We start from the raw sequence: 24,156 nt of genomic DNA, 5'->3' as shown, positions 1-24,156 counted from the left end.
ATGCTATGGCATGCCCTTCTTGAAGCAAAACCGCTCCAAGGCAATCACCACAAGCATCACATTGGACCTCAAATGGCTTTGAGAGATCCGGAAGCACGAGGACTGGTTGGGAAGTAAGCTTCTCTTTGAGTTTTTCAAAAGCATTTTGCTCCTTAGCAGTCCATACAAACTTAACGTTCTTCTTGGTTAAGTCATGTAGTGGTCCTGCTACTTGAGAGAATTTTGCTATGAAGCGTCTATAGTATGCACACATACCAATAAAGCTTCTTAGCTCATGTAGATTCCTTGGGTTAGGCCATGATTTTATTACCTCTAACTTTGATGGATCCATACGAATACCATCGTGAGAGATAATATGGCCTAGATATTGAATCTCTTGAAGGAAGAATTCACTTTTCTTTTGGTTGAGAAAAAGTTTGTTCTCCCTCAAGGCTTGAAAAATCACTTGGAGATGTTGCTTATGTTCCTCCAAAGACTTGGAGTAGATGATGATATCATCGAAGAACACTCCAGTGAATTTTCGATATGGTCTAAAAATTTTCTCCATCAAACGATTGAACGTAGCTGGTGCATTAGTCAAGCCAAAAGGCATGACTAGATATTCATAAAGACCAAATGTTGTGCGAAACGCGGTCTTTAAGATATCCTCATCCACTATCCTTATTTGATGATAGCCACTCTTAAGGTCAATCCTACTGAAGTAGGTAGAGCCTTGTAGCTTATCAAACAGATCTTCTACCCGAGGTACGGGAAATCTGTTTTTGATAGTGATATGGTTTAGTGCTCGATAGTCCACACACATACGGTATGTACCATCTTTCTTTTGCACTAAAAGGACTGGAGAACAAAAGGGAGAGAAACTAGGCCTCACCATCCCTTTGTCTACCAGCTCTTGTACTTGCCTCATGATCTCCTCTTGTTGAGCTTGTGAGACTCGATAAGGAGGTTTGTTAGGCGGTGAGCTTCCTGGAAGGAGCTCAATACGATGGTCATCATCCCCTCGTTTTGGAGGTAGGTCCATAGGGATATCATCGATGAACACATCTTGGAATCCTTTTAGAAAAGTAGACAAGTCTAACTCTTCTTGATTCCTATCATTTTCATTTGATGAAACATTATTAGCTTTTAGAGACTCTTTGACATAAATCATGTACGCAGAAACTGAGCTCTTCATTGATTTATCAAAAGAAAGAGGATTTACAAGTGGAATAGTGCGACCACGCTCACTAGCATCTATATACATGTTCTTTCCCCTGTAGGTGAAGTAAATTCTCCTTTCAGGGAACTTCATGTTGGCAGCCATGCGATCAAACCATGGTGCCCCTAGGATAACATCCTGATGTTGGAGGGGAGAGATGAAGAAGTCTTCTTTGTCGACATAGCTTTGGACATGAAGCCTCAACTTCCCAATCAAGGGAGTAACGGAGGCTTGTTGTCCCTTGAAAGCTGCATCAGCTGTTACTATATCTCCCATCTCAAAAGCTTGAATGCACAACTTGGTGGCCAACTCTATTGATATGAAGTTGAGAGTAAAGCCAGGGTCAAACAAGATGAAGGCATCATGCTCTCTTACCTTTCCCCAAGCATAGGAGAGTGATGATCCTTTGCAATGAGCATCCTCTTTTGGAGCTTCGATGGTGGAAGCCCTAGGAGTCTCATTGCGAGTATTCTTCTTGGGGCAAGAACGATAGCCATGTCCTTGCTCCCCACACTTGAAACACTTATGGTCCTTGCGAAAAGCTTCAAGCTCTTCAGGAGAGAGTTTGTTTTTACCTTTGTAAACTCCCTTCTCCTTGGACCGATTGTTGTTGTTGTTGTTGGAAGTGCCTTGGGAATTATTTTGAGCATTGGATTTCCCCTTTGCATCATTTTTATCTTTGTTTTCCATGGGCTTGACATTACGTCTAGCCCCTTGATGGAAATTGATGCGTGAAGCAACCATGGTGTGGTGGATTACTTCGGTAATAGTACCGGGCCGTTGAGAGTTGATATATTCGGCCATCTCTTCAGGTAATCCCACACAGAATTGTTGTCTTTTCTCGGCAAAGTCTATCTTTTGAAAGACAGTAGCTTTGAGATGTAAATCCCAAAACTTATCTACATACTTGTTGATAGACTCATGAGAGAGGAGCTTCAAGCCGCGCCATTCGGTAAGAACTTTATCTTTAGTATCGCTTGGAAGAAATTGCTTCATGATGGAAACTCGTAGAGTTTTCCATGTCTTTGGGGCTTCTCCATTGCCACGAAGGCTAGCCCACCATTGACGAGCTGATTTTTGGAAGTGCATAGCTACATGGCATAAGTACTTGGAGGACTCTGTGAGAAGCTTGCCTGAGATGCTTGTGGGAACCCCCCCTAGTTCAAGTGCTTTGTCATGCTTGGTGAGTAAGGTGCTTGATCACCTAAAAGTCAAAAGCATTCCTACAAGAGGGGGGGCGAGCCCTTTTCCTAGGGCCTAGAGAGAGAACACCCACTCACACACACAAGGGAAGCCCATCTTGAAGAGGCAGCAAGGACACATGTCAGGCCCCTACCCATGTTACCTTCATGTGTTGCTTGAAGCCTATTGGCTAGGCTTCAAAGGGGTCCAATGATAAATTACATGAATTATCTAATTGTTTTAGCATTTATCAAGTCCTCTCTCTCAAAGGGGAAAGGGGGACACTTGTCCCAAGGCTACCCATGTTGCTTGTAATGGCTCCTGCTTGTGATTGGCTAGGCCTGGAGGGGTCCAATGAGCTTCAGGCATGAGCTACAAGGGGGGGTCGACCCAAGCAAGCTAGGGGGGTGCCTAGGGGGTATACTCACCCACACACACTCACAAGCACTCTCATTGTGTGATATGCAAAGTGCAAGAGCTCCCTCTCCAAGCAAGTAGAGGTTGAGAGCCTCCACCAACACTCTTGGCTATGGAGTGCAAATCCAACCAAGAGCCATGCTTCAATGCTTAAGCTTGCCATCTCCTTCTTCTTCATTACTATGCTATTATGTATGCTAGCAACAAGAGTATGATAAGTGAGGAACTAGTTCTTTCTCCTATGAAATGTTCCTTCTTCCTCTTCCCTACCCTCATTCCCTGCTAGCTCTCTCCACCTTCGAAGGTGTTTGAGGTCTTGGGACTGAGGCTTGGGACAATTAAAGCTTTCTTCAAGTTCATGTTATGCTATGATTGTGATGCATGAAGCTTTCCATCTTCATTGCATCACCTAGGTCACAAGGAACACAAAGACTGTATTGTAACAAGTCTCTCTTTATGGGAGAAATCATAATACAAATGCCTATTGGAGGGGGGACCGGCTCCACATAAATCCGGTCCTCAATTGTTGTCATGTTCTCTAAACTCTCTCTCTTGCAAAAGTATTGTCTATGCCAAGTTAACTAATTGCTATGATTATGTTGCTATCTTCAATTATGTCTACCCGCTATGCTCACAAAATCATTTCTTGAAAGTACTCTCATTAAATTCTGCTATTCTCAAATTGAATAGGCAAATTCCATTACATACCACAAGCCTAGACTTGTACCTTTTCTTCCCACCTTCTTCTTCCTTTAGCTTGTACACCCATTTGTTTTGAAGTGCCCGCTTACCTTTAGGCAACTCAACCAACTCCCATGTTTGGTTGCAATGTAGTGAGTCCATCTCCACTTGCATGCTCTTCGTCCATTCTTCTTTGGATTCATGTTGCATAGCTTCTTCATATGATTCCGGCTCTCCAGAATCTAAGATCAAGAGATGGTTGAAGGAAGGAACAAACCTTTCTGGAGGTCTACTTGCTCTTGTAGATCTTCGGGGAATAGGTTGAGGCTCCTCATTTGGTTGACGTTGTTGCACATTGTCACCATTTGCAGTACTTGAGTCTTCACCGTCCTCAAGCTCCATGTACTCATCACCTGTTTCTTTTGTTTGTTTTCTTTCCAAGTAATCTTTGTACATATTTTGTTCGTTAAAAATTACATCCCTACTCCTTAAGATTTTACCATCTTCAGGATTCCATAGGCGATACCCAAAGTCTCCTTCTCCATAGTTAATGAAAAAACACTTTTTGGACTTTGCATCTAACTTTGATCTTAGGCTTCTATCTATGTGCATGAAAGCCTCACACCCAAACACTTTGAGAAATGCATAATTCACCGGTTTACCTGTCCATGCCTCTTCTGGAACTCCCCCATCCAATGCCGTTGAGGGTGACCGATTGATTAAGTACACAGACGTACTTACAGCTTCCGCCCAAAGCTCAAGCGGTAGGCCTGCATGTAGGTTTACCTGTCCATGCCTCTTCTGGAACTCCCCCATCCAATGCCGTTGAGGGTGACCGATTGATTAAGTACACAGACGTACTTACAGCTTTCGCCCAAAGCTCAAGCGGTAGGCCTGCATGTAGCCACATGCTTCGTGCTCGTTCCATGATTGTCCTGTTCATCCTTTCCGAAATCCCATTTTGTTGAGGTATCCTTGGGGTTGTCCTTTGCCTCCGAATGCCATTGCTAGCACAAAAGCTTTCAAAAGCTTGGCTGCAATATTCGCCTCCATTGTCGGATCTGAGGCATTTAACCTTGGTACCTGTTTCATTCTCCACAAAGGCTTTCCACCTTTGAAGTATGGAAAATACATCGGATTTATTCTTCATGACATAAACCCATGTTTTTCTAGTCGCATCGTCCATGAATGTTACATAGTACAATGAGCCACCAAGTGATGGTGTACTTGCAGGACCCCAAACATCAGAATGAACCAACTCAAGTTTTTTATTTTTTCTTTCATTTTCTGATTTTTGAAATTTTACCCTCTTTTGTTTACCATAAACACAATATTCACAGAACTCTAAGTCCACTTCTTTCAAACCTGGTAGAAGCTTCTTTGTTTGAAGGATTTGCATTCCTTTGGCACTCATATGCCCAAGTCGGTAGTGCCACACCGTACTGTCAACTTCTGTAGTTACTACACAAGCTGAAGGTTGCGTGCTAACAGTACACAAGTAAAGTGTACCGACTTTTTCACCCTTGGCAACCACCAAAGATCCCTTTGAGATCTTCCACCGTTTGTTTCCAAATGCAATGTTGTGACCTTCATTGTCCAATTGGCCTGTAGAGATCAAATTTTTGCGAAGAGAAGGAACATGCCTAACATCTTTAAGCTTCCATTCATTTCCGTTAGCAGTTTTGACAGAAACTGTACCTTTGCCGACAATCTCACAAGCTTCATCATCTCCCAAGTATACATACCCAAAATTACCTTTGGTGTAGTCTTGGAAATGTTGCTTGTGTGGTGTCGCATGGAATGAAGCCCCGGAATCTACTATCCAGGAATTAGACACATTGTCTAATGAGAGAATTAGAGCATCTTGCTCTACTTTACCTGCCACATTGGCCTCCGATGTTGGCTTGTTGTCTTGAGACTCTGTCTCCTTCTTCTTCTTGGACCAGCAATCCTTCTTGACGTGGCCCTTCTTGCCGCAGTTCCAACATTCAAGAGCTGACTTTGTGCGTGACTTGCTCCGCCTTGAGCGATCACGACCCTTTTGGTTTTTGAACCTCTCCTTAGGCCTTCCTCTTGTTTCCACTGATAGTGCAGCACTTGATGATTCTCTTGTGCTTCTCCTTCGCATTTCCTCGCTTAGGAGAACACCCACAACATCATCAAACTTAAGAGTACTTGTGCCAGAGATAGAATTACTTACAGCCATCACAAGGCTGTCCCAACTATCCGGTAGAGATGATAGTATAAGGAGAGCTCGCACTTCGTCATCGAAATTGATTTTCACTGATCAAAGTTGACTTATGTTTGTGTTAAAGTCATTTAGGTGTTCTGCAACTGAACCATTCTCTGCCATCTTTAGATTGAACAAGCGCTTCATACGAAATACCTTATTGGATGCCGATGGTTTCTCGTAGAAGTCGTCAAGTGACTTCATCAAGTCCTCCGTGGTCTTCATCTCCGAAACATTGAAGGCCACCGTTGACGCCAAGCTTAACCGGATTGTTCCCAGTGCCTTTCGATCAAGGACAATCCATGCTTCATCTGCCATTGTTGCGGGCTTCTTCGCAAGACCGCCTAGTGGCAAATAGAGGTCCTTCTGGTAGAGATAGTCTTCAATCTGCATCTTTCAATGTTGGTAGTTTTTTCCGTTGAACTTCTCAATCTTGAGCTTCCCTTCCTCCGCCATAACTCCCACTCAATTCAAGGAAATCTTTCCTTGAGATAATTTAGCTACAAGCAAACCTTGCTCTGATACCAGTTGTTAGGAAATAAGACGTAGCTAAATAGATAATTGAGTAGATTACTTAATGGAGAGAGACAGATTTACATACACGAGATTATAGAGTAGAGAGAGAGAGAGAGAGTACACACGATATACGTGGTTCACCCAATGTGGGCTACGTCCACGGGAAAGCAGCCACTCAATGGCTTTAGTACTTCAAAACAAGAAGTAGTTTACAAAGGGATTATACCCTTAATGGAGCTCCTGCCTTGCTTCACTCTCACCACCTCACACTCACCTTGTTGCATCAAGTTCACACTATGAAATGTGTGTAGAAATGGCCTCCTTTTATAGGCTAAAAGGGCTGCCCTCTCTTATGAGAGACAACCATGTGTAGCCGCCCTTGTGCGAATAAGTCCAAATCGGACCCTCCAATCCACCCATGTGTGGCCGCCCTTGAGAAGACAAGTCCGCTTTTGAATTCGGCCACCGGCCATTGAATTCGTCCACCGGCCACCGGCCATTGACTTCCGACCACCAGCCATCGGCCATTGACTACCGGCCACCGGCCAACCGACCGGTTGTTTTCCGACCACTTTCCGGCCGCCGTCCAGCCATAATATTCCGGCGAAAAGGAATATTCCGGCAAAAAAAAGTCTCGGGGGCCTCCGCCCCTGAGGCCTTTAAAGTTGCCCCTGATTCTTGTCCATGAAATTTTTGGTTTCCAGTGAGTGATTTTCCTTCACGCACGATGGCTTCTCCTCATAATGGGGGCCTTACAAATGTTCACTTTTACCACAGAAAATTACAAGGGTAAATCAGGCTCCATACTTAACAGAAGAGGGGAGTAGGAGATAAGAGGACTTTAGGGAAGGGATGGTGGTTTTTAGAGGAGGAGCTGGAGGAAGGGAAGGTGGTTAGAGGAGTAGATGGAGAGAGGAGGTGGAGGAGAGGAAAGATTTTGGAGGAGGAGGCTGAGGAGGAGAAGGAAGGGAAGAGGAGGAAGCACATGGGCGGCAAGAGGAGGAAGGGGAGGTAGAGAGGGCGGCACTCCAAAAAAAAAAAAAAATCTCGCTCCGTTGAGCTCGCTTGAAGACCTAACTCTTTCTTGCCTTGATCTTCTTTGTCTTTACCATCACTTTCATAAGAGGAAGAGGATGAAGAAGAGGATGTCCTCTTTCTCGCCTTTTTCTTCTCTTGCTTTTTGTCATCCCTCTTTGAAGTAGGGCGTTGAGAAGTATGTGATGGTCTTCTCTGTTTTGGAGGTGATGGAGAGCATTTAGCCCACCGTCTTTGTGGATCCATCTCCGTCGAGGTGGCGGGAGACTCACTTCTTTCTCGTTCCTTCGGTGGAGACTCTTGAATTCTCCTTTGGGAAGGAGATGCATCATCAAGGAGAAAATTTTTGAGCCCTTGGTATGAATCCTCTTCTTCTTCCCGAATCGGAGAGAGACCTCTTTTGGAAGTCTCACAAGGAGGCTTCCTAGGTGCTCTCTCGCCATGGTGGGGAGCTTGAGGAATCCCATGAGCACGAAGCTGCCGTTGCACTTCACTTTGGAGGGATGGATTGCCCATGGCTTGTTGAAGCCTAGAAACAAGATAGTTAACAAGCATCAGGGCATCATTAGTAGCCTGCGCATTAGCAAAATCAAAGTTATCAACATTAATTTCAGTCTCTTTACTATCGTCAGCCATTCTAACTACTTTTAGATGTAAAGTTTTTAGCTTGTACTTTGGCACTTCAAGCCCTAGTTGCTACTCCTCTTTACCCCTTTAGAAAAAGCACTCAAGCTATTATACCCTTGGCTCAAATACCATTAATTGCAAGGAATAGAAGAGAGGGTCGTTCAACACCAAAACAACACCGGCTCCTGTCAAGCTTCTAATAGCTCAATAGTGGTTAAGCCGTAGGCAAGCCCTATAGGACTCCACTATTAAGACCATAGCTCTCAACGGTGATGCCCCGTTAACTGCACAAAGGCAGGTGCACTGCAAGGCCCCTATTGTACATACTCATATGCAATTAATAATACCAACCATTTTTAGCTAGCTTGAGGACCTCCCTTCTTGAGAAAGAAAAGAGAAACCTTGTGCTCTGATACCAATGTAACATTTAATGGTCTAGTAGCTTGTGTGTAGCGGAAAATAGCATGAACATAGTGAGCATTTCATTAGAATAGATTCTAATGAGAATAACAAGAGTGCTTGGGTGGAGAGAGCAACAAAAAGTATAACACCTAGTTAGATAGCATGAACAATACTTTAAAAGAGAGAGAAATTAAGCAATTGACAACAGTTGAAGACTGGATTTGATGGAGCCGATCCCCCCTCCAAAAAGCTTTGTATTATGGTTTCTCCCATCAAGAGAGACATTTTACGATACAATTCTTTGTGCTCCTTCAATACTAGCTAGTGCAATGAAGATGGAAGCACTAAGCAAAACACTCATCAAACACAACATCAATTCCCTCACGGTCTCAGACCCAAGACCTCACACACCTTCGAAGATGGTGAGAGCTAGCGGGGTATGAGAGTAGATTGAGAGGAAGAAGGAGTAGTCTTACGAGAAAGATGTACATCTCCTCACATAATCACTCATATTAGCATATCTTAGCTTAGTAACTAGCATGGTAGAGGAGATGAGCATGCATTGAAGCTTGGCTCCTGGTTGGATTTGCATCACAAAGCCAAGAGTTGTTGGTGTAGGCCTCCCTTCTCACAAGCTTGGAGTAGGTGATAAGCTTTCCATTAAAGCTTGAGAAGGAGAGAGAGAGTCTTCTTGCTTCACACATATATTGTGTGAGTGTGTAAGTCAATAGTGTCTTTTGAAAAATCAGCCCCCTCTCTCTCTTGGTCGACCCCTCTTGTTATTTGCTCATGCTCACTCCCTATTGGACCTCCACAGGCTCAGCCAATGGAAATTAAGCAACATAAGTGATAGCCTTCTGACATGTGTCCCCCTTTCCCCTTTTGTGAGAGCTTTACGTAATTAATTAATTCAACTAAACTCTCATTGGACCCCTTTGCCTTCTGGCCAATACGAATCAGGCAAGCCATTGGGCTACTGAAATGGGAGACTGTCCAATAGTCTTCTAGAGAGCTTAATTCCTATTGGTTCTTTTATTAAGTGTTTTTAAATGAATTAAACTAGACTAGTCTAGCCTAATTCTCATTGGTCCACCTCCATGGCCGTCCATTAGGATTTGAGTACACCTTGTGGGCATCTGGCCTAGGGAGCTGACATGTGTCCCTCTTTCCCCTTGTGTACAAATGAAGCTTGTGAGTGTGTGCGTGTTTCTCTTTCATCCCCTACTTCTTGGGCTCGCCCCCTACTATGTAGGGGACTTGTGAAGAGTTTTGTACACACACACACAAAGCATCCAAATTTCCTAATCTTTGACCTTTGGACCCAACCTTTGAATTTTGGAACTTTAGCATTTTGGAAGTCTTAATGGGATGAACCCTAAGGTCTTTGGAGCCCATTGTTGCACATAGATCTTTTGCAGATGGCCCCCCCCTTTGGATCCCATTTTCCCTCCTTTGTATCCCTACTGTGGCCGGTCTGCCCCAGCTTAACCAATATTCTATCTTTTTCTCCCCTGTCACTTCCCCATATTAAATGATCAATTTAACATGAGACAATCATTTAGGAGAATTAGAAATTAGTTATTATGACATCATATAAATATAGTGCTATCCTTTTTTCATAGGCCACATGTATATGGTCAGTTCTATCCTAGTCTATATGGCCAGTTCTACGATCTTCTGTATAGGGATACATATAGTCATCGATATGGTTGATGGTATGATTCTCTATATGGTCATCTATATGCTTGCTTATAGGATTGCTCCAAGTTCTTTGTATGGTTAACTAGATTAGATTATTTTCTATATCATCATCTTTATTGTTGCATATATGGTCAACCAGATTGGTGTATACTTAGACAACTAGCTCATTGTCTATATGGACAACTAGTTTATCATCAACTAAAATTTAAAAAGAAAACTCTCTTTCTTTATCTCTCCTTTGTGTGTGTGTGTGTGTGTGTGTGTGTGTGTCTATTTATTTTTGTCGCCAGGGGGATCCAAGGAGGGGGGGGGGGGGCGATGATGGCTATTTAGACACCCTTGGCAGGGGAGTTGGGGGGTAGCACCCCTGAAGGTTGGAAATAAATGTATTTTTGGATATAAATTTGTATATAATTTTACAAAAAATGATATGATATTTATCATGTGATAGAGGGATTCTTATACACATTGTATGAGGAGGGGGGGGGGGGGGGGGGGAGAGAGAGAGAGAGAGAGAGAGAGAGAGAGAGAGAGAGAGAGGAAAAAAGAGTCTCAATAGAGACAAGGAGTGATAGAGCTTTGATCCACCAGACATTCTCCGACTCTAAACACTCAGTATGATTCTCATAAAAAAAGTCCATGCACGCATGTGGGTCCATGTTCAATAATCTCTGCAAGTCTCATCGAGTGCCACGTAACTCACCAAGTTGCATGCATGCAAACGGTTGGAGATATGTCCACGTAACTAGCTAAGTTACATGGCGACCAAGTAACTCACCGAGTTTCGTGGACATCTGACGTGTATGCCACATCTTTGTTGAGAGCTTTTCCAAGAAGGCATCCACGTAACTCATCGAGTTATGTGGCTTGCCTATGTTGGCATAGCCACCTTACTCGGCGAGTTACGTGGCAATGCCATGTTTGCATGTATGTGGAAATAATTTGTCACCTTTGTGGCATGACCATGTCACGCGGCCAATTACGTGGAGCTTCTAACCAGTAACTCGCCGAGTCTAGAAGTATGCCAGGCGTTGGAAGTTCCTGCTTCGGACACGAGGGTAACTCGGCGAGTTAGCCGCATTGCGGAGGTCACGCTTGGATGCGAGGTGCGGACTGTGGGAAGTGGGTACACTCTATCTTGCATACACCCATATAGTCAATCACACTATCTCCATTGTATTTTCTATATGTAAATCCATTGGTTTCCCTCCACAAAGATACACCATTGGAAATGAGCATACCCATGCTATTACACATGTGTAAAAATAACTTTCCATATTGATCCGGCTCTTTTTCATCCATTGAAGTACGATCATACAAGTGAACTTCCTCTAACTTCCTTGAAATGTATGGCATATCAAATTGTTGAGTATCATGTTGCAATGTTTTTGTGCAAACATTCATATCCCCAAATACAATAACATCATCTTCGCCTTTGAAATAAGCAATGCCCTCTTCTAAATAAAAAATGGATGATCTTTATCCATGCAAGCATAAAAGTGGGAATTATGATGAGGAAGTATCAACCGGCTACAAAAATGGGTGCTTTTTTTGGTGTCATAATTTGTAGCCATACATAACGTTTGTACTTGTCATCTTTCACAATTGATACAAAACCTTACAATCCTTTCTTAACCATACATGCTACCCCTCCTTGCCCTCTTTGTTACTTGAGATTCTTTGACCACATCAATGAATGTACATTGTAATCCTCCAAGCCGTTAATCCTTTGTGTATCACACTCCCAAGTTTCGACAAGAAGTACAACATCGGCTTTGCTTGTTAGTTCATCAATGCCAACCCCCGCATTCCATGGATATCCATTTCAATTTCAAAAGCATATTTTCAATTGTAACTCGGCCTCATAGGTCACGCATCCCTATTTGTTCGAGGGACTTGCCTCCTCCTTGGGCACATTTTCTCTTTGTTTTTCTTATCCTTTTCCTCATATGCTTTGCAACACATTTTGTTGCTTAATAGTGCAATCTTCACATACAAAACATTTTGTATCCCTCAAATAGATCCAACTATTATCAAGGATAGTCTTTCGTTTGGTCTCATCTGGCATGATGCATACAATTGGACGTTCTCCCGAGCGAGGAGCTCCTTGCTTACCCACTCTATGTGCTACATAGACCATAACTCCGGACATGACAAAGTGGGTTTTGAAGAAATTTTTGATAACAATGGCAAGAGAATGAGGTGTCTCTAACTTTTCTTCACGAATTCCACAAATAACAATGTTCTTGGAACGTCGCTCCCGTTCCTTCAACTCCTCCACATCCACATTCTCAACATTCTTTGTTTGAGCCATAGCTTGCATAAGTGAGGAATTAGGAACCACATTGTTACCACATACATCAGCCCAAGACTTGTTTGTGCATACATTTTTCATGTCGCATATATATTCCGGCTCATGGTGTCAAATTTCTCATCTTTCAATACATGGTCATGCTCTACTTTACTCATGCGCTCCTTCAAAGCATTCAAGTCCACAAGAGAGCGTTTACATTCCTTGACTTCCTCTTCAAGTTGTATCAAACGTGTTGTTTGCATCTCAAGTGTCCTCTTGAGATTCTCATTCTCAACCACAAGTAGCCTTAGCGTTCCATTCTCCATTGCAAGTGCCTGTAAGTCTTCGCCTTGTTTGTTTATAGTCTCTTGCAACGATACCAAGTATGCCATGATTATGGTTTCCGATGTCGTTGGTTGAGTGGTTGTGTTGCTATCTCCACACTTAGGAGATTTTGGATCATTTTCCACAATGATTTTGAACCTTGTTGAAGAAGAAGAACCCTTGCGAGCGCGGGAAGACATTGTATGTAAAATAAGAGATGAGAGTCAACTTTCCTGAACCTATTCACTTCAAAATTGCTGCTACAAAAATGCCTTTTATAAATCTGACTTTTTTTGTCTTTACATCAATGTGTAGAGGGCATCGTGTTCAGGCTATAGATCACCCAAAGTAGTGCTCGGATGAAGAAGTTATGATCAAAAGAATGAATTGCTGTCTCATCCTTGGAGCCGATATTTGTTTCCAACAAGACAACTTAAGTTCACTTTTCAAGCTCTGCTATCCCATGAATCCTGTCCAAGTAAACCGTTCATTCTGTCTTATGTATCATGAGCAAGAATCACAGACACGAAATTGTTGAGACAAGCAAAAAAATTCACTTTAGGGGTCTGCAAGATTGCAGGTAGTTGGGCTTCAATCCTCGATGATATTTTAGAAGACACTCTTTTTGAAGTACAACTACTTTAAAGCTATACAACTAAGAAGACATTCTCAAAGGACAAAAGAAGACTTTGGGGGGGGGGGGAGATGATTTCATGAGGCAAGAAATCATTTTTCTATGTAATTGGGAGGTTTACAATTGCCATGATGAAAGTAAATGAAACCTTTTGTAATTTTTACATTCAAGGTGTATGCCCTACGCGCGCACGCGAGAGAGAGAGAGAGAGAGAGAGAGAGAGAGAGAGAGAGAGAGAGAGAGAGAGAGAGAGAGAGAGAGAGAGAGAGAGAGAGAGAGAGAGAGAGAGAGAGAGAGACCACATAGAATATTGAGTAATGTAGGAGGCAAGTTCGATCAAATTGTTGTTCTTAAATGTGAACTCTCTAGCACTCAATGTTGATGCAAGGGGGGGGGGGGGGGGGGGGGGAGGAGAGAGAGAGAGAGAGAGAGAGAGAGAGAGAGAGAGAGAGAGAGAGAGAGAGAGAGAGAGAGAGAGAGAGAGAGAGAGAAGCGATCATTTTGAATAATGCAAAACACACCTCCAATCATATTGTAGTCTTAAAAAAGAAGTTGCCATAAGGTTTCCTCTTTGACAAGGGCATACAATGTTTAGGCACACTTGTTAACAAAAGGTAGCATGAAATGTGTTGTTTGTTTCTGAGTGCCTAATGGGTTGTCCCAAATTTGAACGAAGTGAACAAGGTACGGAGAGATGTGCAAGAACTAACGCTTACACATGGTTTAAGCTCTCACGTGTATATGGCTATGATCATACTGTAAAGAGCACATTGTCATCGAGCCTTGGAGGCTGATATATTTCTCCTTCTAGATTGTAAGAGATCCTCTAGGTGAGAATTTCAACCTTGTAGATCCTTTTTTACCTCATCTTCCTTCACCCTCATTATTCCTAAGTTTAATTATGACTTCATATGTATTATTTTTTCCTATTTTGCTCGATTTTTTTGGGATCGCTCTTGAAAACTTGCTCGGGGTTTGGGACTCCTCAAGTTAGGGCATATGAAACCCAACCTAAAGATTGCATGGTATGGACCTTATGAGGTTGATTGGGTATTTTCTAGTGGGACAATTAGACTCAAAGACTTGTCTAGATTGATGATACCTAGTGTTTACAATTGAATGGTCCATCCAATTCCTTTGATTTTGAAAGTTAAATAGTGGATTTATTTTTTATGAGAGTCGATTTAAATCAAGACATCTAGTGTTTTTAGACTACAGATGGTCTGGCACCTATCAGACACATGTTCTAGCCACCTAACAATCTAAAGATCCAGTCAGATTTCATATGAAGTAAGCAACAATAATTGACAACACATTGGATGTCGAATCTTTTTTTGAACTAAGATGATTATCATTACAAGGGCCAACCAATGCATGTTCATCACATCAACTTTCCCCAAGACATGAAAGTAGGGGGGGATTCATGGATTGAATTAGAATTACGATGAGATGCATTTGTGACCCTATATTATTTTTGTTGCAAACCTCATCAGAAGCCTTCCACACCATGCTATCTTCCCAAGAGCTTCCACATGCACCCGCTGCATAGGAAATATCATCTCTCATTGCATTCCTTCCTTCCTCAAGAAGCTCCAGTGATTCTTCTCCCTCAAGGTACACTACATGCTCATGCCATGGATATACAAAAGCTTTTAAAGCTATGAAGCAAGTGTTAGAGCAGGTCATAGAAGAGGGTAAAGTTTCCATATCATATCAAGCTATTGGCAAGTATGTTTTCAAAGATGAAAAGGAGGAATTTCTTAGCGACAATTTGGGTATGAAATTCTTGCTGGAAGTGGCAAAGATACCCATCAATATGTCTATAATACAATAGGTGGTGGACACCCTCAATGCAGACATAGCCTCTGTGATCATAAATGAACATGAGATATAGCTAACTGTGACATTGATTGCACATGTGTTTAGAATCCCCTATTACCAAAAACCCAAGGTTTCAACAACTGATCAAATCAGCACCTCTCTAAAGGAAACCCCAAAGCTAAAGTCAAAACAAAAATCTAGAAGACAAGGCATTCCAATGTTGGCCCTAGAACAGAAAGCAACCTAGAACACAAAGCAACCAATGTTGGCCCTAGAACACAAAGCAACCTATAAGTTTGCAGAGCAGAAGCTTTGAGCCTGAAGAAAAAACCAGCATATGTGTCTCAAAAATCTTCAATCATCCTAGAGTCAACTTGTGTGCCTACTCATCCTAGAGACACAGCCATAACAGAGAGGCTGAGAGAACCAAAAGGCCAGTTTAAAGCATTTGAATTGCAACAAAGAAACACTCTCTCATAACTCACCAAGAAGGGCCATCTGAGCTAGCCATTAAGAAACAAAAGTTTCAAATGACTAGAAGGAGTCTTGGACATGTTGAAAGACAAGGTAAAGAAAACATTGAGAACATCTGAAGATAAGCATGCTAAAGGGTCAGTTAAACTGGCAGGTGGATAACCAACCAACACTACCATAGTCCCCCTACCATGTACTACTCTAGAAATAGCTATTGAATTGTATTAGGACCTCAGCAAGTCGACCCAGACAAAAGCCACAAAGCTAGTTAAACGAGACCAATGAGAAACTAACACCAACACAGTGCAAGGAACCACAACCACCACTACTCTACAAACATCTCCTTAGACTGCAGGAGTTACAAGAATAACCACATCTGGGAAAACTATAGTTGGACAATTCATTACAACTGGCTCTATTTTATGTTGCACTATGACCGGGTTTGATTATGATAAGAAGGATGTCAACTCTATAAATAATAGATGACTGCATAGCCACTATCCAAACAGGCGAGAACACCATTGTTAATGCAGTCACCCAAGTGACTAAAATCCAAGGGAGAAGAGAGTCTATTGAACTAGTCCAAGTAAAGCAACAGGTAAGACAAGAGGTTAACAACACAAATAAATGGAAACATGAAGTCCTTGAGCTCCAAAATCATCTTCAAGAAGGGCAAGAAAATGGGGAGCAATACAGGAAGTCCATTAAGGAGCTAAAGGTGGATTATGAAGAATTAGAAGCAATCAACTCCAATTTGGTTGCTCGATTTATATTTTTTGGTAAGGGATCTTAAGAAGAAAACTATTGAATGTGAATCAATCCTTAGCTAGAAACAAGCAAGTATCGACAATTTAAAAGCAATAAACAATATCATGAAGCAAGCAATCTTGGACATCTACCAATCTCTGGTAGACATCACTATTTCTAAAGGGAACATAAATTTGAATCTAGACAAGTTAAGAATTCTGGTGGAGAACATGAAGAATGACCAATCTTGGACATCTACCAATCTCTGTTAGACATCACTATTTCTAAAGGGAACATAAATTTGAATCTAGACAAGTTAAGAATTATGGTGGAGAACATGAAGAATGACCTAGAGGAATCTACTTCCATATACACCAATGCACTGGGCCTATTGAACACCTCCAAGAAAGTCAAGAAAGGGTCAAAAAACAAAGAAGAAAAAGATGAGAGGATGAAGATGATAAGGAATCACTAAGGATGATCCAAATTCTTTCCAAAGTCAAATGATGATGATGACACGGATGCTCCCAATCAAAGACAAGCCACCCACTAACGAGGCTAGATTAGTTAGGGCAGGTGGTAAAGTACACAAATGGACCTTCTACAGCTGTCTATCCAAGTGTCAAAGATTCCAATAGGACAACCTCACTTTAGGGTAATGGCTGAGATTCTATTCAAGGATAGAATCAAAGTAAATTAATCAGATCCAGCTTGTGGATGACAACCGCATCTATATGTCACCACTTGACAAAGGGAAAGAAAACAATGTATGATCCCAACATAAAAAAAATGGAACTAGCTCACACTATGAAGTAGAGATGCTAACCACCTGAAAAGAGAAACTAGAGCAAGAGGCCATTAACAAAATAATCATGAAGGATAATGTAGCCTCTAGCACTCCTCAAAACTAGATGGTGGTCAAACACATTGGAACCCATGAACGACCTACTAAACCATGAGGGCACATAGTTCAAAAGCCTCAAGTGAAGAAGGCACCAGACAAGCACAAGTGCAAAAGGAAAAGATGAAGCCTTATACATCTTAAATTTTGGATACACCACAATTTAAGAAAGGTAAGGAGCAATGTAGATGGTGGGAACGTCCTTGTTTCCCTTGGCAACTTTAGAGAGATGCCTTGCATTGGTCCTCTTTGGAGACTATAGGTTGAGGCTTTCCAAATTTACCACCTATGATAAATGCCATGTGGAGGTACAATAGAGAATTCCGTACTATAAGACTATGTAGAACGGTTAGGACTCCATCATCGACACCCTATCTACGGTTAGGACTCCATCATTGACACCCATAGATAGGGCCCATTAACCTTGTTTTGAGATGCTTATCTCTTTAGTCTTGGAGTCTTAGCCCTGAGAAATTAGAAGCTCTTAGATTTATTAGAAGCCTAGTTGATCATTTATGCCTTGTATCATTCTAAGTGAGAACCTCTGCCAAGGTTTCATAGTCTTTAGTTCATTGTATTTCTAATCCTTATACCTAAATATAAATCTAAACCATTTGTATCCACTTGTACTCTGAACTACATTTTGAGTTGCCTCTTATTTAGTGTCTTATAATTTGATTTTGTCTATTCATTTTAGTGCATTCATTTGTTCAAATTTTAGCATCAAGTTCATCTAAATCTATCTATCCAGTAATTTGGTTTACGCTTTATCTGATTCTGTGCCATCTGATCATATGATATTTGAAGTTTGATTGTGTTCAATCACTCTAAGCCTAACTTTGGAATAGCTGTCAACCTCCAACTCATTCTTGGGGGATTCACCATGGAAAACTTACCGCACCATGTAAGTGCATGGGAGGGGTGTTTCTTTACAAGTTACATAAGCGTATAAGTTAGGGGCAAGACCCGAATAATTATCCCCCAAGCTTAAAAATAAGGGAGGGGAGGTATCATATTTATGTGGGGAGGGGAGGGGGGACCTAAGCCGGGTTGATTACTTGTAACAATTGGTCACCGATGTGAACTAGAACTCGAATGAATTTAGGGGAATTTTTAAATCAGGTCACACCTCAAGTTTTGCATCAAGCCGGTCATAGATAAGGGCTGATTTGAAGCAGGTCAAGGGTTGATTTACACCAGCTTTGGATGGGTCAAAATTGGACAAGTAGAAAGAGTGCAGGTTGGCACATAGTTTGAAAGTCAAACTAAAACACATTGAGGGTACATCTAGTTATCAATAGAAGTGGTTCTTTATTACGTTGCCCATCACTATGCTACACACTCTTTGACTAGTTTTACTTAGTTAGATCATGTGAGATCTAAATTTCATATGTAAGATAGGGGTATGATATTCCTCTTCATTGATTTTCGTATAGGGGTTTTATCAAAGTTGTTCGCTCGTAGGTGGCGTCCCATTTTCTATATAGAGTGAATCCCCCGAGAACTCATTCCACTCTTGCATTGTGGAGCAACCAAGGAATGAAAAGGTTACACTACCAGGCAAAGATTCTATAGAGCGCTAATGGGGATAAAGAACATGTTGGCGGATATGCCGTGAGCAGACGCTAGCATAGCAAGAACAAAACCAACAACTCTATGTCAGCCAAGGAAGAAGCTTAACCCGTAGGTGCATGGAAACAAGAAGATGGATGTCAAGCACCTTCTTGACCTTCTATGAACATCTCTACTCGAGGAAATCAAATCTAACTGTTCTATGCACTAGTGAAAGCAACTCAACCTACGATGCTCATGCCATCCAAAACTAGACCAAACGCATTGAAATGTCACAAAACTCATAGGACACACTCTCCTCATCAAGAGATCAATAACCTGTGGACTATGACTTCTATCCTACCTCAAATCACCTCGTGCGACAATCACGTATAAAGACAGACAACAAAATATAGGTCACCACTTTTTGATTTTAGGATCCTAATCCGTAGCTCTACTCACTGTGAACCCGTAGGTATGAATAAGTCACCAAACAAACACACGGTTTGCAAGAAAACTCACCCGGAATCTCGTAGAAGCTTGCTTCATGACCATACCGGAATAGTGCAAACTTGGCATTCGATTGAAGCCCTAGCTATTGCTAACACGTTGGCGGTGTTACTTTTGTAATGGGGGTTCCGTAGAGTGTATAGGGACAAGAAGAAATCTCTCTCTCTCTCTCTCTCTCTCTCTCTCTCTCTCTCTCTCTCTCTCTCTCTCAGACACAACGCACAATAAAGTTCGGCTTTGAATATTGACAACTCAAACATTACAAAAGTGTCATTCTGCTTCAAAAATAATGATACAAAAGCTTGGGAAAGCTCCTTTTGTGTTTGGCCATCAACATTCCCCCCTTCCGCATTCATGTCTCTGACATGACAGGTCTTGATCTTCTGCTTCTGGTAGAAGTTGTCTTTGTGTCAATGGAATCCTTGGGGCTTTATCAGCTTCAAGTATGTCTTGTACCTTATATTACCCAAGGTGAGTGTGGGGCTGAATATTTTGCTATCATACGTAAAGAAATTGGTGTAGAAGGCTTCCTCAAAAGCCTGCATGTGGTAGCTGGATAAGAACATGACCCTTTGATAAAGCAGAGGTAATACCTTAGGAGATGGCTGCTTTGACATCATAAGTTATTGTGGTGACAGTGTTACCCATTGACATGAGGGTTGAGTCTGTAGCTTTGGACGGTGCGAACACCTCAATGCAAGCCAGGAGGGTTTTGCAGATTTTCCTGATCATCACACACGTCAATTGAGGAGAGCCAATGAAAGTCTTAATGGTGCCCTTCAAGGTTTTCACCATATAAGAGACACTTATTCTCTCTCCTTCCTTGGGTGGTGGCAGAGAGGGGTAATTAAGCAAGTTGGGATGTTTCTTCAATATTCTGGAATGGTTTGCCCATGTGCGTACATGAGAGATTGGGCAGAATAGGATGTCATCCCTGATAATTTTCAGGGCTTCCACCAAGTACTTTTGAAATCCGGGGTACTTGAGGAGCCAATCTTTTCTCCATCTTGGTTTGGAGTCCACTATTTTCTTTACAGTCTCTGTATTTTTGACATTTCCATCATATACTAGCTTCGTTGCTTCTGCTTCGACCCTCTTCCTCATCACCATCACTTCATATTTTAGGAGAGGATATGGGAGTGTAGGTTGCATCCATTTCTCCCTAAGCACATTTGTGGCAAGCCCTTGGACTCCTACAAAATGGAACATTCTTATCTCCCATTCCAAGGCTACCTTGTGGTCCTCCGATGTGGACTTTTCTATCAAAATTTGGAGGCATGTATTGTCCTCTACACTCAATGATTGCCCTTCTTATGCTTGTGTCTCTATCTGTTCTTCTTGGTGCTACAGATCTTCTGCATCCTCAGGAACTTCCATGGGCTCAACTCTGGCGTTTGTCCCTAGATCACTGGGCCCTAATTCCGTGTCTTTTGTCCTTGCTTTGTCTATGTCTCTTTGTAATTCTGTTAGCTGTTGTTGAGCAAGCACATGTCTTTTAGTAGCTTCTTCTGCTTGATCTACCAACATCTCTTGCAGTGTAGCCATTTGTTGTTGAAGCTCCTCATGTTATTTTTGAATCTCTTTGTGTTAAACCTTCATTCTTTCCCCGCAGCTAGAAATCCTTCTTCCATATGCATTCTTTGTCTTTTCTCTAGCTGTAATTCCTTTTGGAGGGTAGTGATTTGTGCTTTCAAGGCTTGCACAGCTTGACTATTTGCTCATGTACTTGCCCATACCGCCCTCGGGGTTGCCCTTAATCTCTTGATTGTCAAGTCTTGGAGCTCTAATTTTGATTTCAGGTCCAGCAGTTCATGTTTCACTGCCTCCAGCTCATTTTATACTCTTTCTTTTTCTTCTTGTAGAGTCTTGTCTTCTTTCGAGACCTCTGCCATTTCTAGTGTTAGAGTGTCACATTCGCTCTTAGCCTCTCTTAGTGTTGCATTGAGAGTCTCAAGCTCTTTTTTGGCTTCCTCAGATTTCAGGTGAGTAATTTGGACCATGCTTGAAAGGTTATCATGTTCCATTTGCATATTATCTTCTCTAGTACGCAACATACTGTTTTCTTCAACAATGGTTAGAGACCGCATTTTGCTCTGTCAAGTATCTGATATGCGGCTCTTACGTCATCTTCATTTGCTGCTACCAAGTTTTTGGCTGATGGTCTATTGATAGGGCTAGCAAAAGGAACATAATGTCCCATAATTAACATGACCCTTGCTAGAGGTGCTCTCCACGGGCTGGCCAATGATCTCCATTGTGGCGCTTGCGGAATGTGGACCAACCCTAGCACTCTAAGCTGTGGGGAATGCCTTTCTTGAGCTCTTCTCTGTGCTTCTTGATCTAAATGTGGTCCCTAAGATCTACCAACACTTATCTGTTTAGTAGGGTTCTCCTGTCTCTCTTGTTTCTATTTGGCAAACCATGGTGGAGTTGGAGTGTCGTAAACTACTGTTGAAGCCTCTGCCATTGCGTATCCAACTTGAAGGAAGTCTTCGTAGGTGTCCCTTTCTTCTTTCTCCTTGTCCCTTGGTGGAGGTGCTGCCTCTTCTATTCTTTCTGGTGAGTGTGGTGGTTGGGATGTTGATGGTTTTGGACTTGGAGGAGGGATGGAAGAGCCTGGTGGTGAAGGTGGTGGGGTTTCAACTTTTTCTTGGTCACCTTGTTGATCATTCTTAGTTGAGATTCCGGTGTTTCTTTTAGCTTCTTCTTAATGTCTTGAACCTCCTCCATTGTGAAGGGCTCCAAGTTCTGCTATTTGAGCACCCTTTCTGTTTCTTCATATGCCCGGATGTAGTGATCAAAGTGATCCTCTAGAGGTCTAGAGGAGCTTCAGCTGACTTTTGCTGGGTCTAGAACCTAGTACTCCTTAAAGTCTCCTTTGAGTTCTCTTTCTGCCCTGAATTGCTCAATCAGCCTCTCAATCCGAATGGCGTTTTGGATGTGTGTTTCTTTGGGCTTTGTTTCTTTGGTCATTGCCATTTTCCCCTTTTACTTTGGAGGTTCCATGGGCTCTTCCTATGGTACTCTTTCTAGCCTTCCCCATAGTCGTGGTGGAGCCACTACAATCACTGGTCTTTTTCTCTATCTGGCTTCAACTTGAAACACTCATTCTGTGTTGGTGGATCGCGCCACTGTCCTCTAGCACTGATGGATTCATATGCAATCTTCGTCAGTGTTTCTCCTCCTCCAATGTACTTTGGCTTTTCCATAGCCATGCCGACCACTTATTCATGCAGGTATTGGGTGTAATTAATTTCTTTGGGCATAATGCTTTTCAAAGCCCAAGTTATGGTTGTTGCCACTTCATGGGGAGGAGTTGTGTATTTTTGGGGCCGCTTTTTCTGCAAAGATGGAAGTATTGGTTGTAGAGCTTGCAGATCTTTGCAGCTCTTGAGTCCACTAGGTCTTCGAACGTCTAATTGGGCTTCTTTTGGGTGTAGACCTTTACTTCGTCTCTTCTTTCCCTAATTGAGATTCCCTTATTGTGGAGCCCCAATGCATCTACTATGGTTTGAGGGGTGATCAAAGTCTCTGTCTTCGGCCCGTCTAAGGCCGTAATCATTGCCTTGCCGTCTTTCTGAATTGAGCTGACTAGCTCGTAGACTCTCTGCATATCCACACCCTTTGGTGATGCTGTGAAGAATTTGCATAAGTCTACTCTTTCCAACTGGGTGAGGGTTTCTTCTTTGTTTGCATATTCTAACATCTCTTGTGGATGCATTGGGATATCCACTGTGTTTCCTTGCGGGTCTTGGAAAGTACCTTGGCATATTAGCAACCCTTCCCTTTCTACTATGGCCTCATCTACCCAAGCCTTAGCTGGTTTAAGTGTCTCTTCCTTTTGGCGGTGTGTAAGGCTCACTGGCTACAATAATTTCCTTCATGGACATTCTTTTCTTCTTGGCTAGTGATTTACTGGCCTCCATTGATCCTGCGATCACTCCAAGTGCAAAAGTTAGAGATGTCTTAAAAAATCTTGCATTTTCTCAGTTTCTAGCTATCCAAATGACTTCAAAATTTAAACACAAGCTAATTAGGGCCTAAAGGTGCAAGGCATGTGGTCATAATTTCATATTGGGTGCAAATTTATGTTGTGAGATATCATAGGCGTATAATGTCTAGGTGCTTAGAACTGAGTGATATTTCACATGTGCATAGCTCTTATCCTGTACATCATAGGTATATGCCTGAATTTCCATTTGGATGTTATTTGGACAAGCTATGACTAATAGAACTCCCTGCAAGCTTTGAAGCTGGATTTTGGCTTAGTTTTGAGTAATTGGGGCTCAAATGGGGTGAAACTAGGTAGATGCTCCCATAATCATGTTGTAAAGGCTTAGAAGGGGTCAAGTCAGTCTTCAGGTTCATTTTTAGGCTATTGAGACATCATACACGTATGATGTCTACTTTGTCAAAAATTGCTCAAACCTGAAGTGTAAGTGGGCATTAGCATGGCCCCGGGGAGGTTACCTAATAAAAATGTAACCTATCACGTGAGTTCAACAGAAGGGTATTTAAAGTTCTTGAAACTTACAGAAATATATATACAGAAGGACATTATTTTTTTAAATTTGAAAAAAACTTACAGATTTTTAAAGAAAAGGGTACATTATATTCTTAACAAAATTCACAGATAAGGGGTTTTAAAAACATGTCTTGAACGCACGTGATATGGTAGTTTTACACATAGTGAACCCCCCGAGAGCATGGCATAGCCTCTTGTGATATTAGAGGTTGATTTGGGTTTCTCCTCGTGTGCTTGGAGCCAATAATCAATCATAGAGCTTTGGATTCCGATTCTTGGGTTAAGATGGGTATACAGATACAAAACTTGATGAGACTTGGGCTTTGGGTTAATATTAATGGAGTAAAGACATTCGAAGTGAGGAATCTCCCCAAAATTATCATTTGG

Source organism: Adiantum capillus-veneris, chromosome 19 (assembly GCF_014529385.1).
Source record: "Adiantum capillus-veneris isolate H3 chromosome 19, ASM1452938v2, whole genome shotgun sequence".
Taxonomy (NCBI): Eukaryota; Viridiplantae; Streptophyta; class Polypodiopsida; order Polypodiales; family Pteridaceae; genus Adiantum; species Adiantum capillus-veneris.
This window is presented reverse-complemented; position numbering follows the sequence as displayed.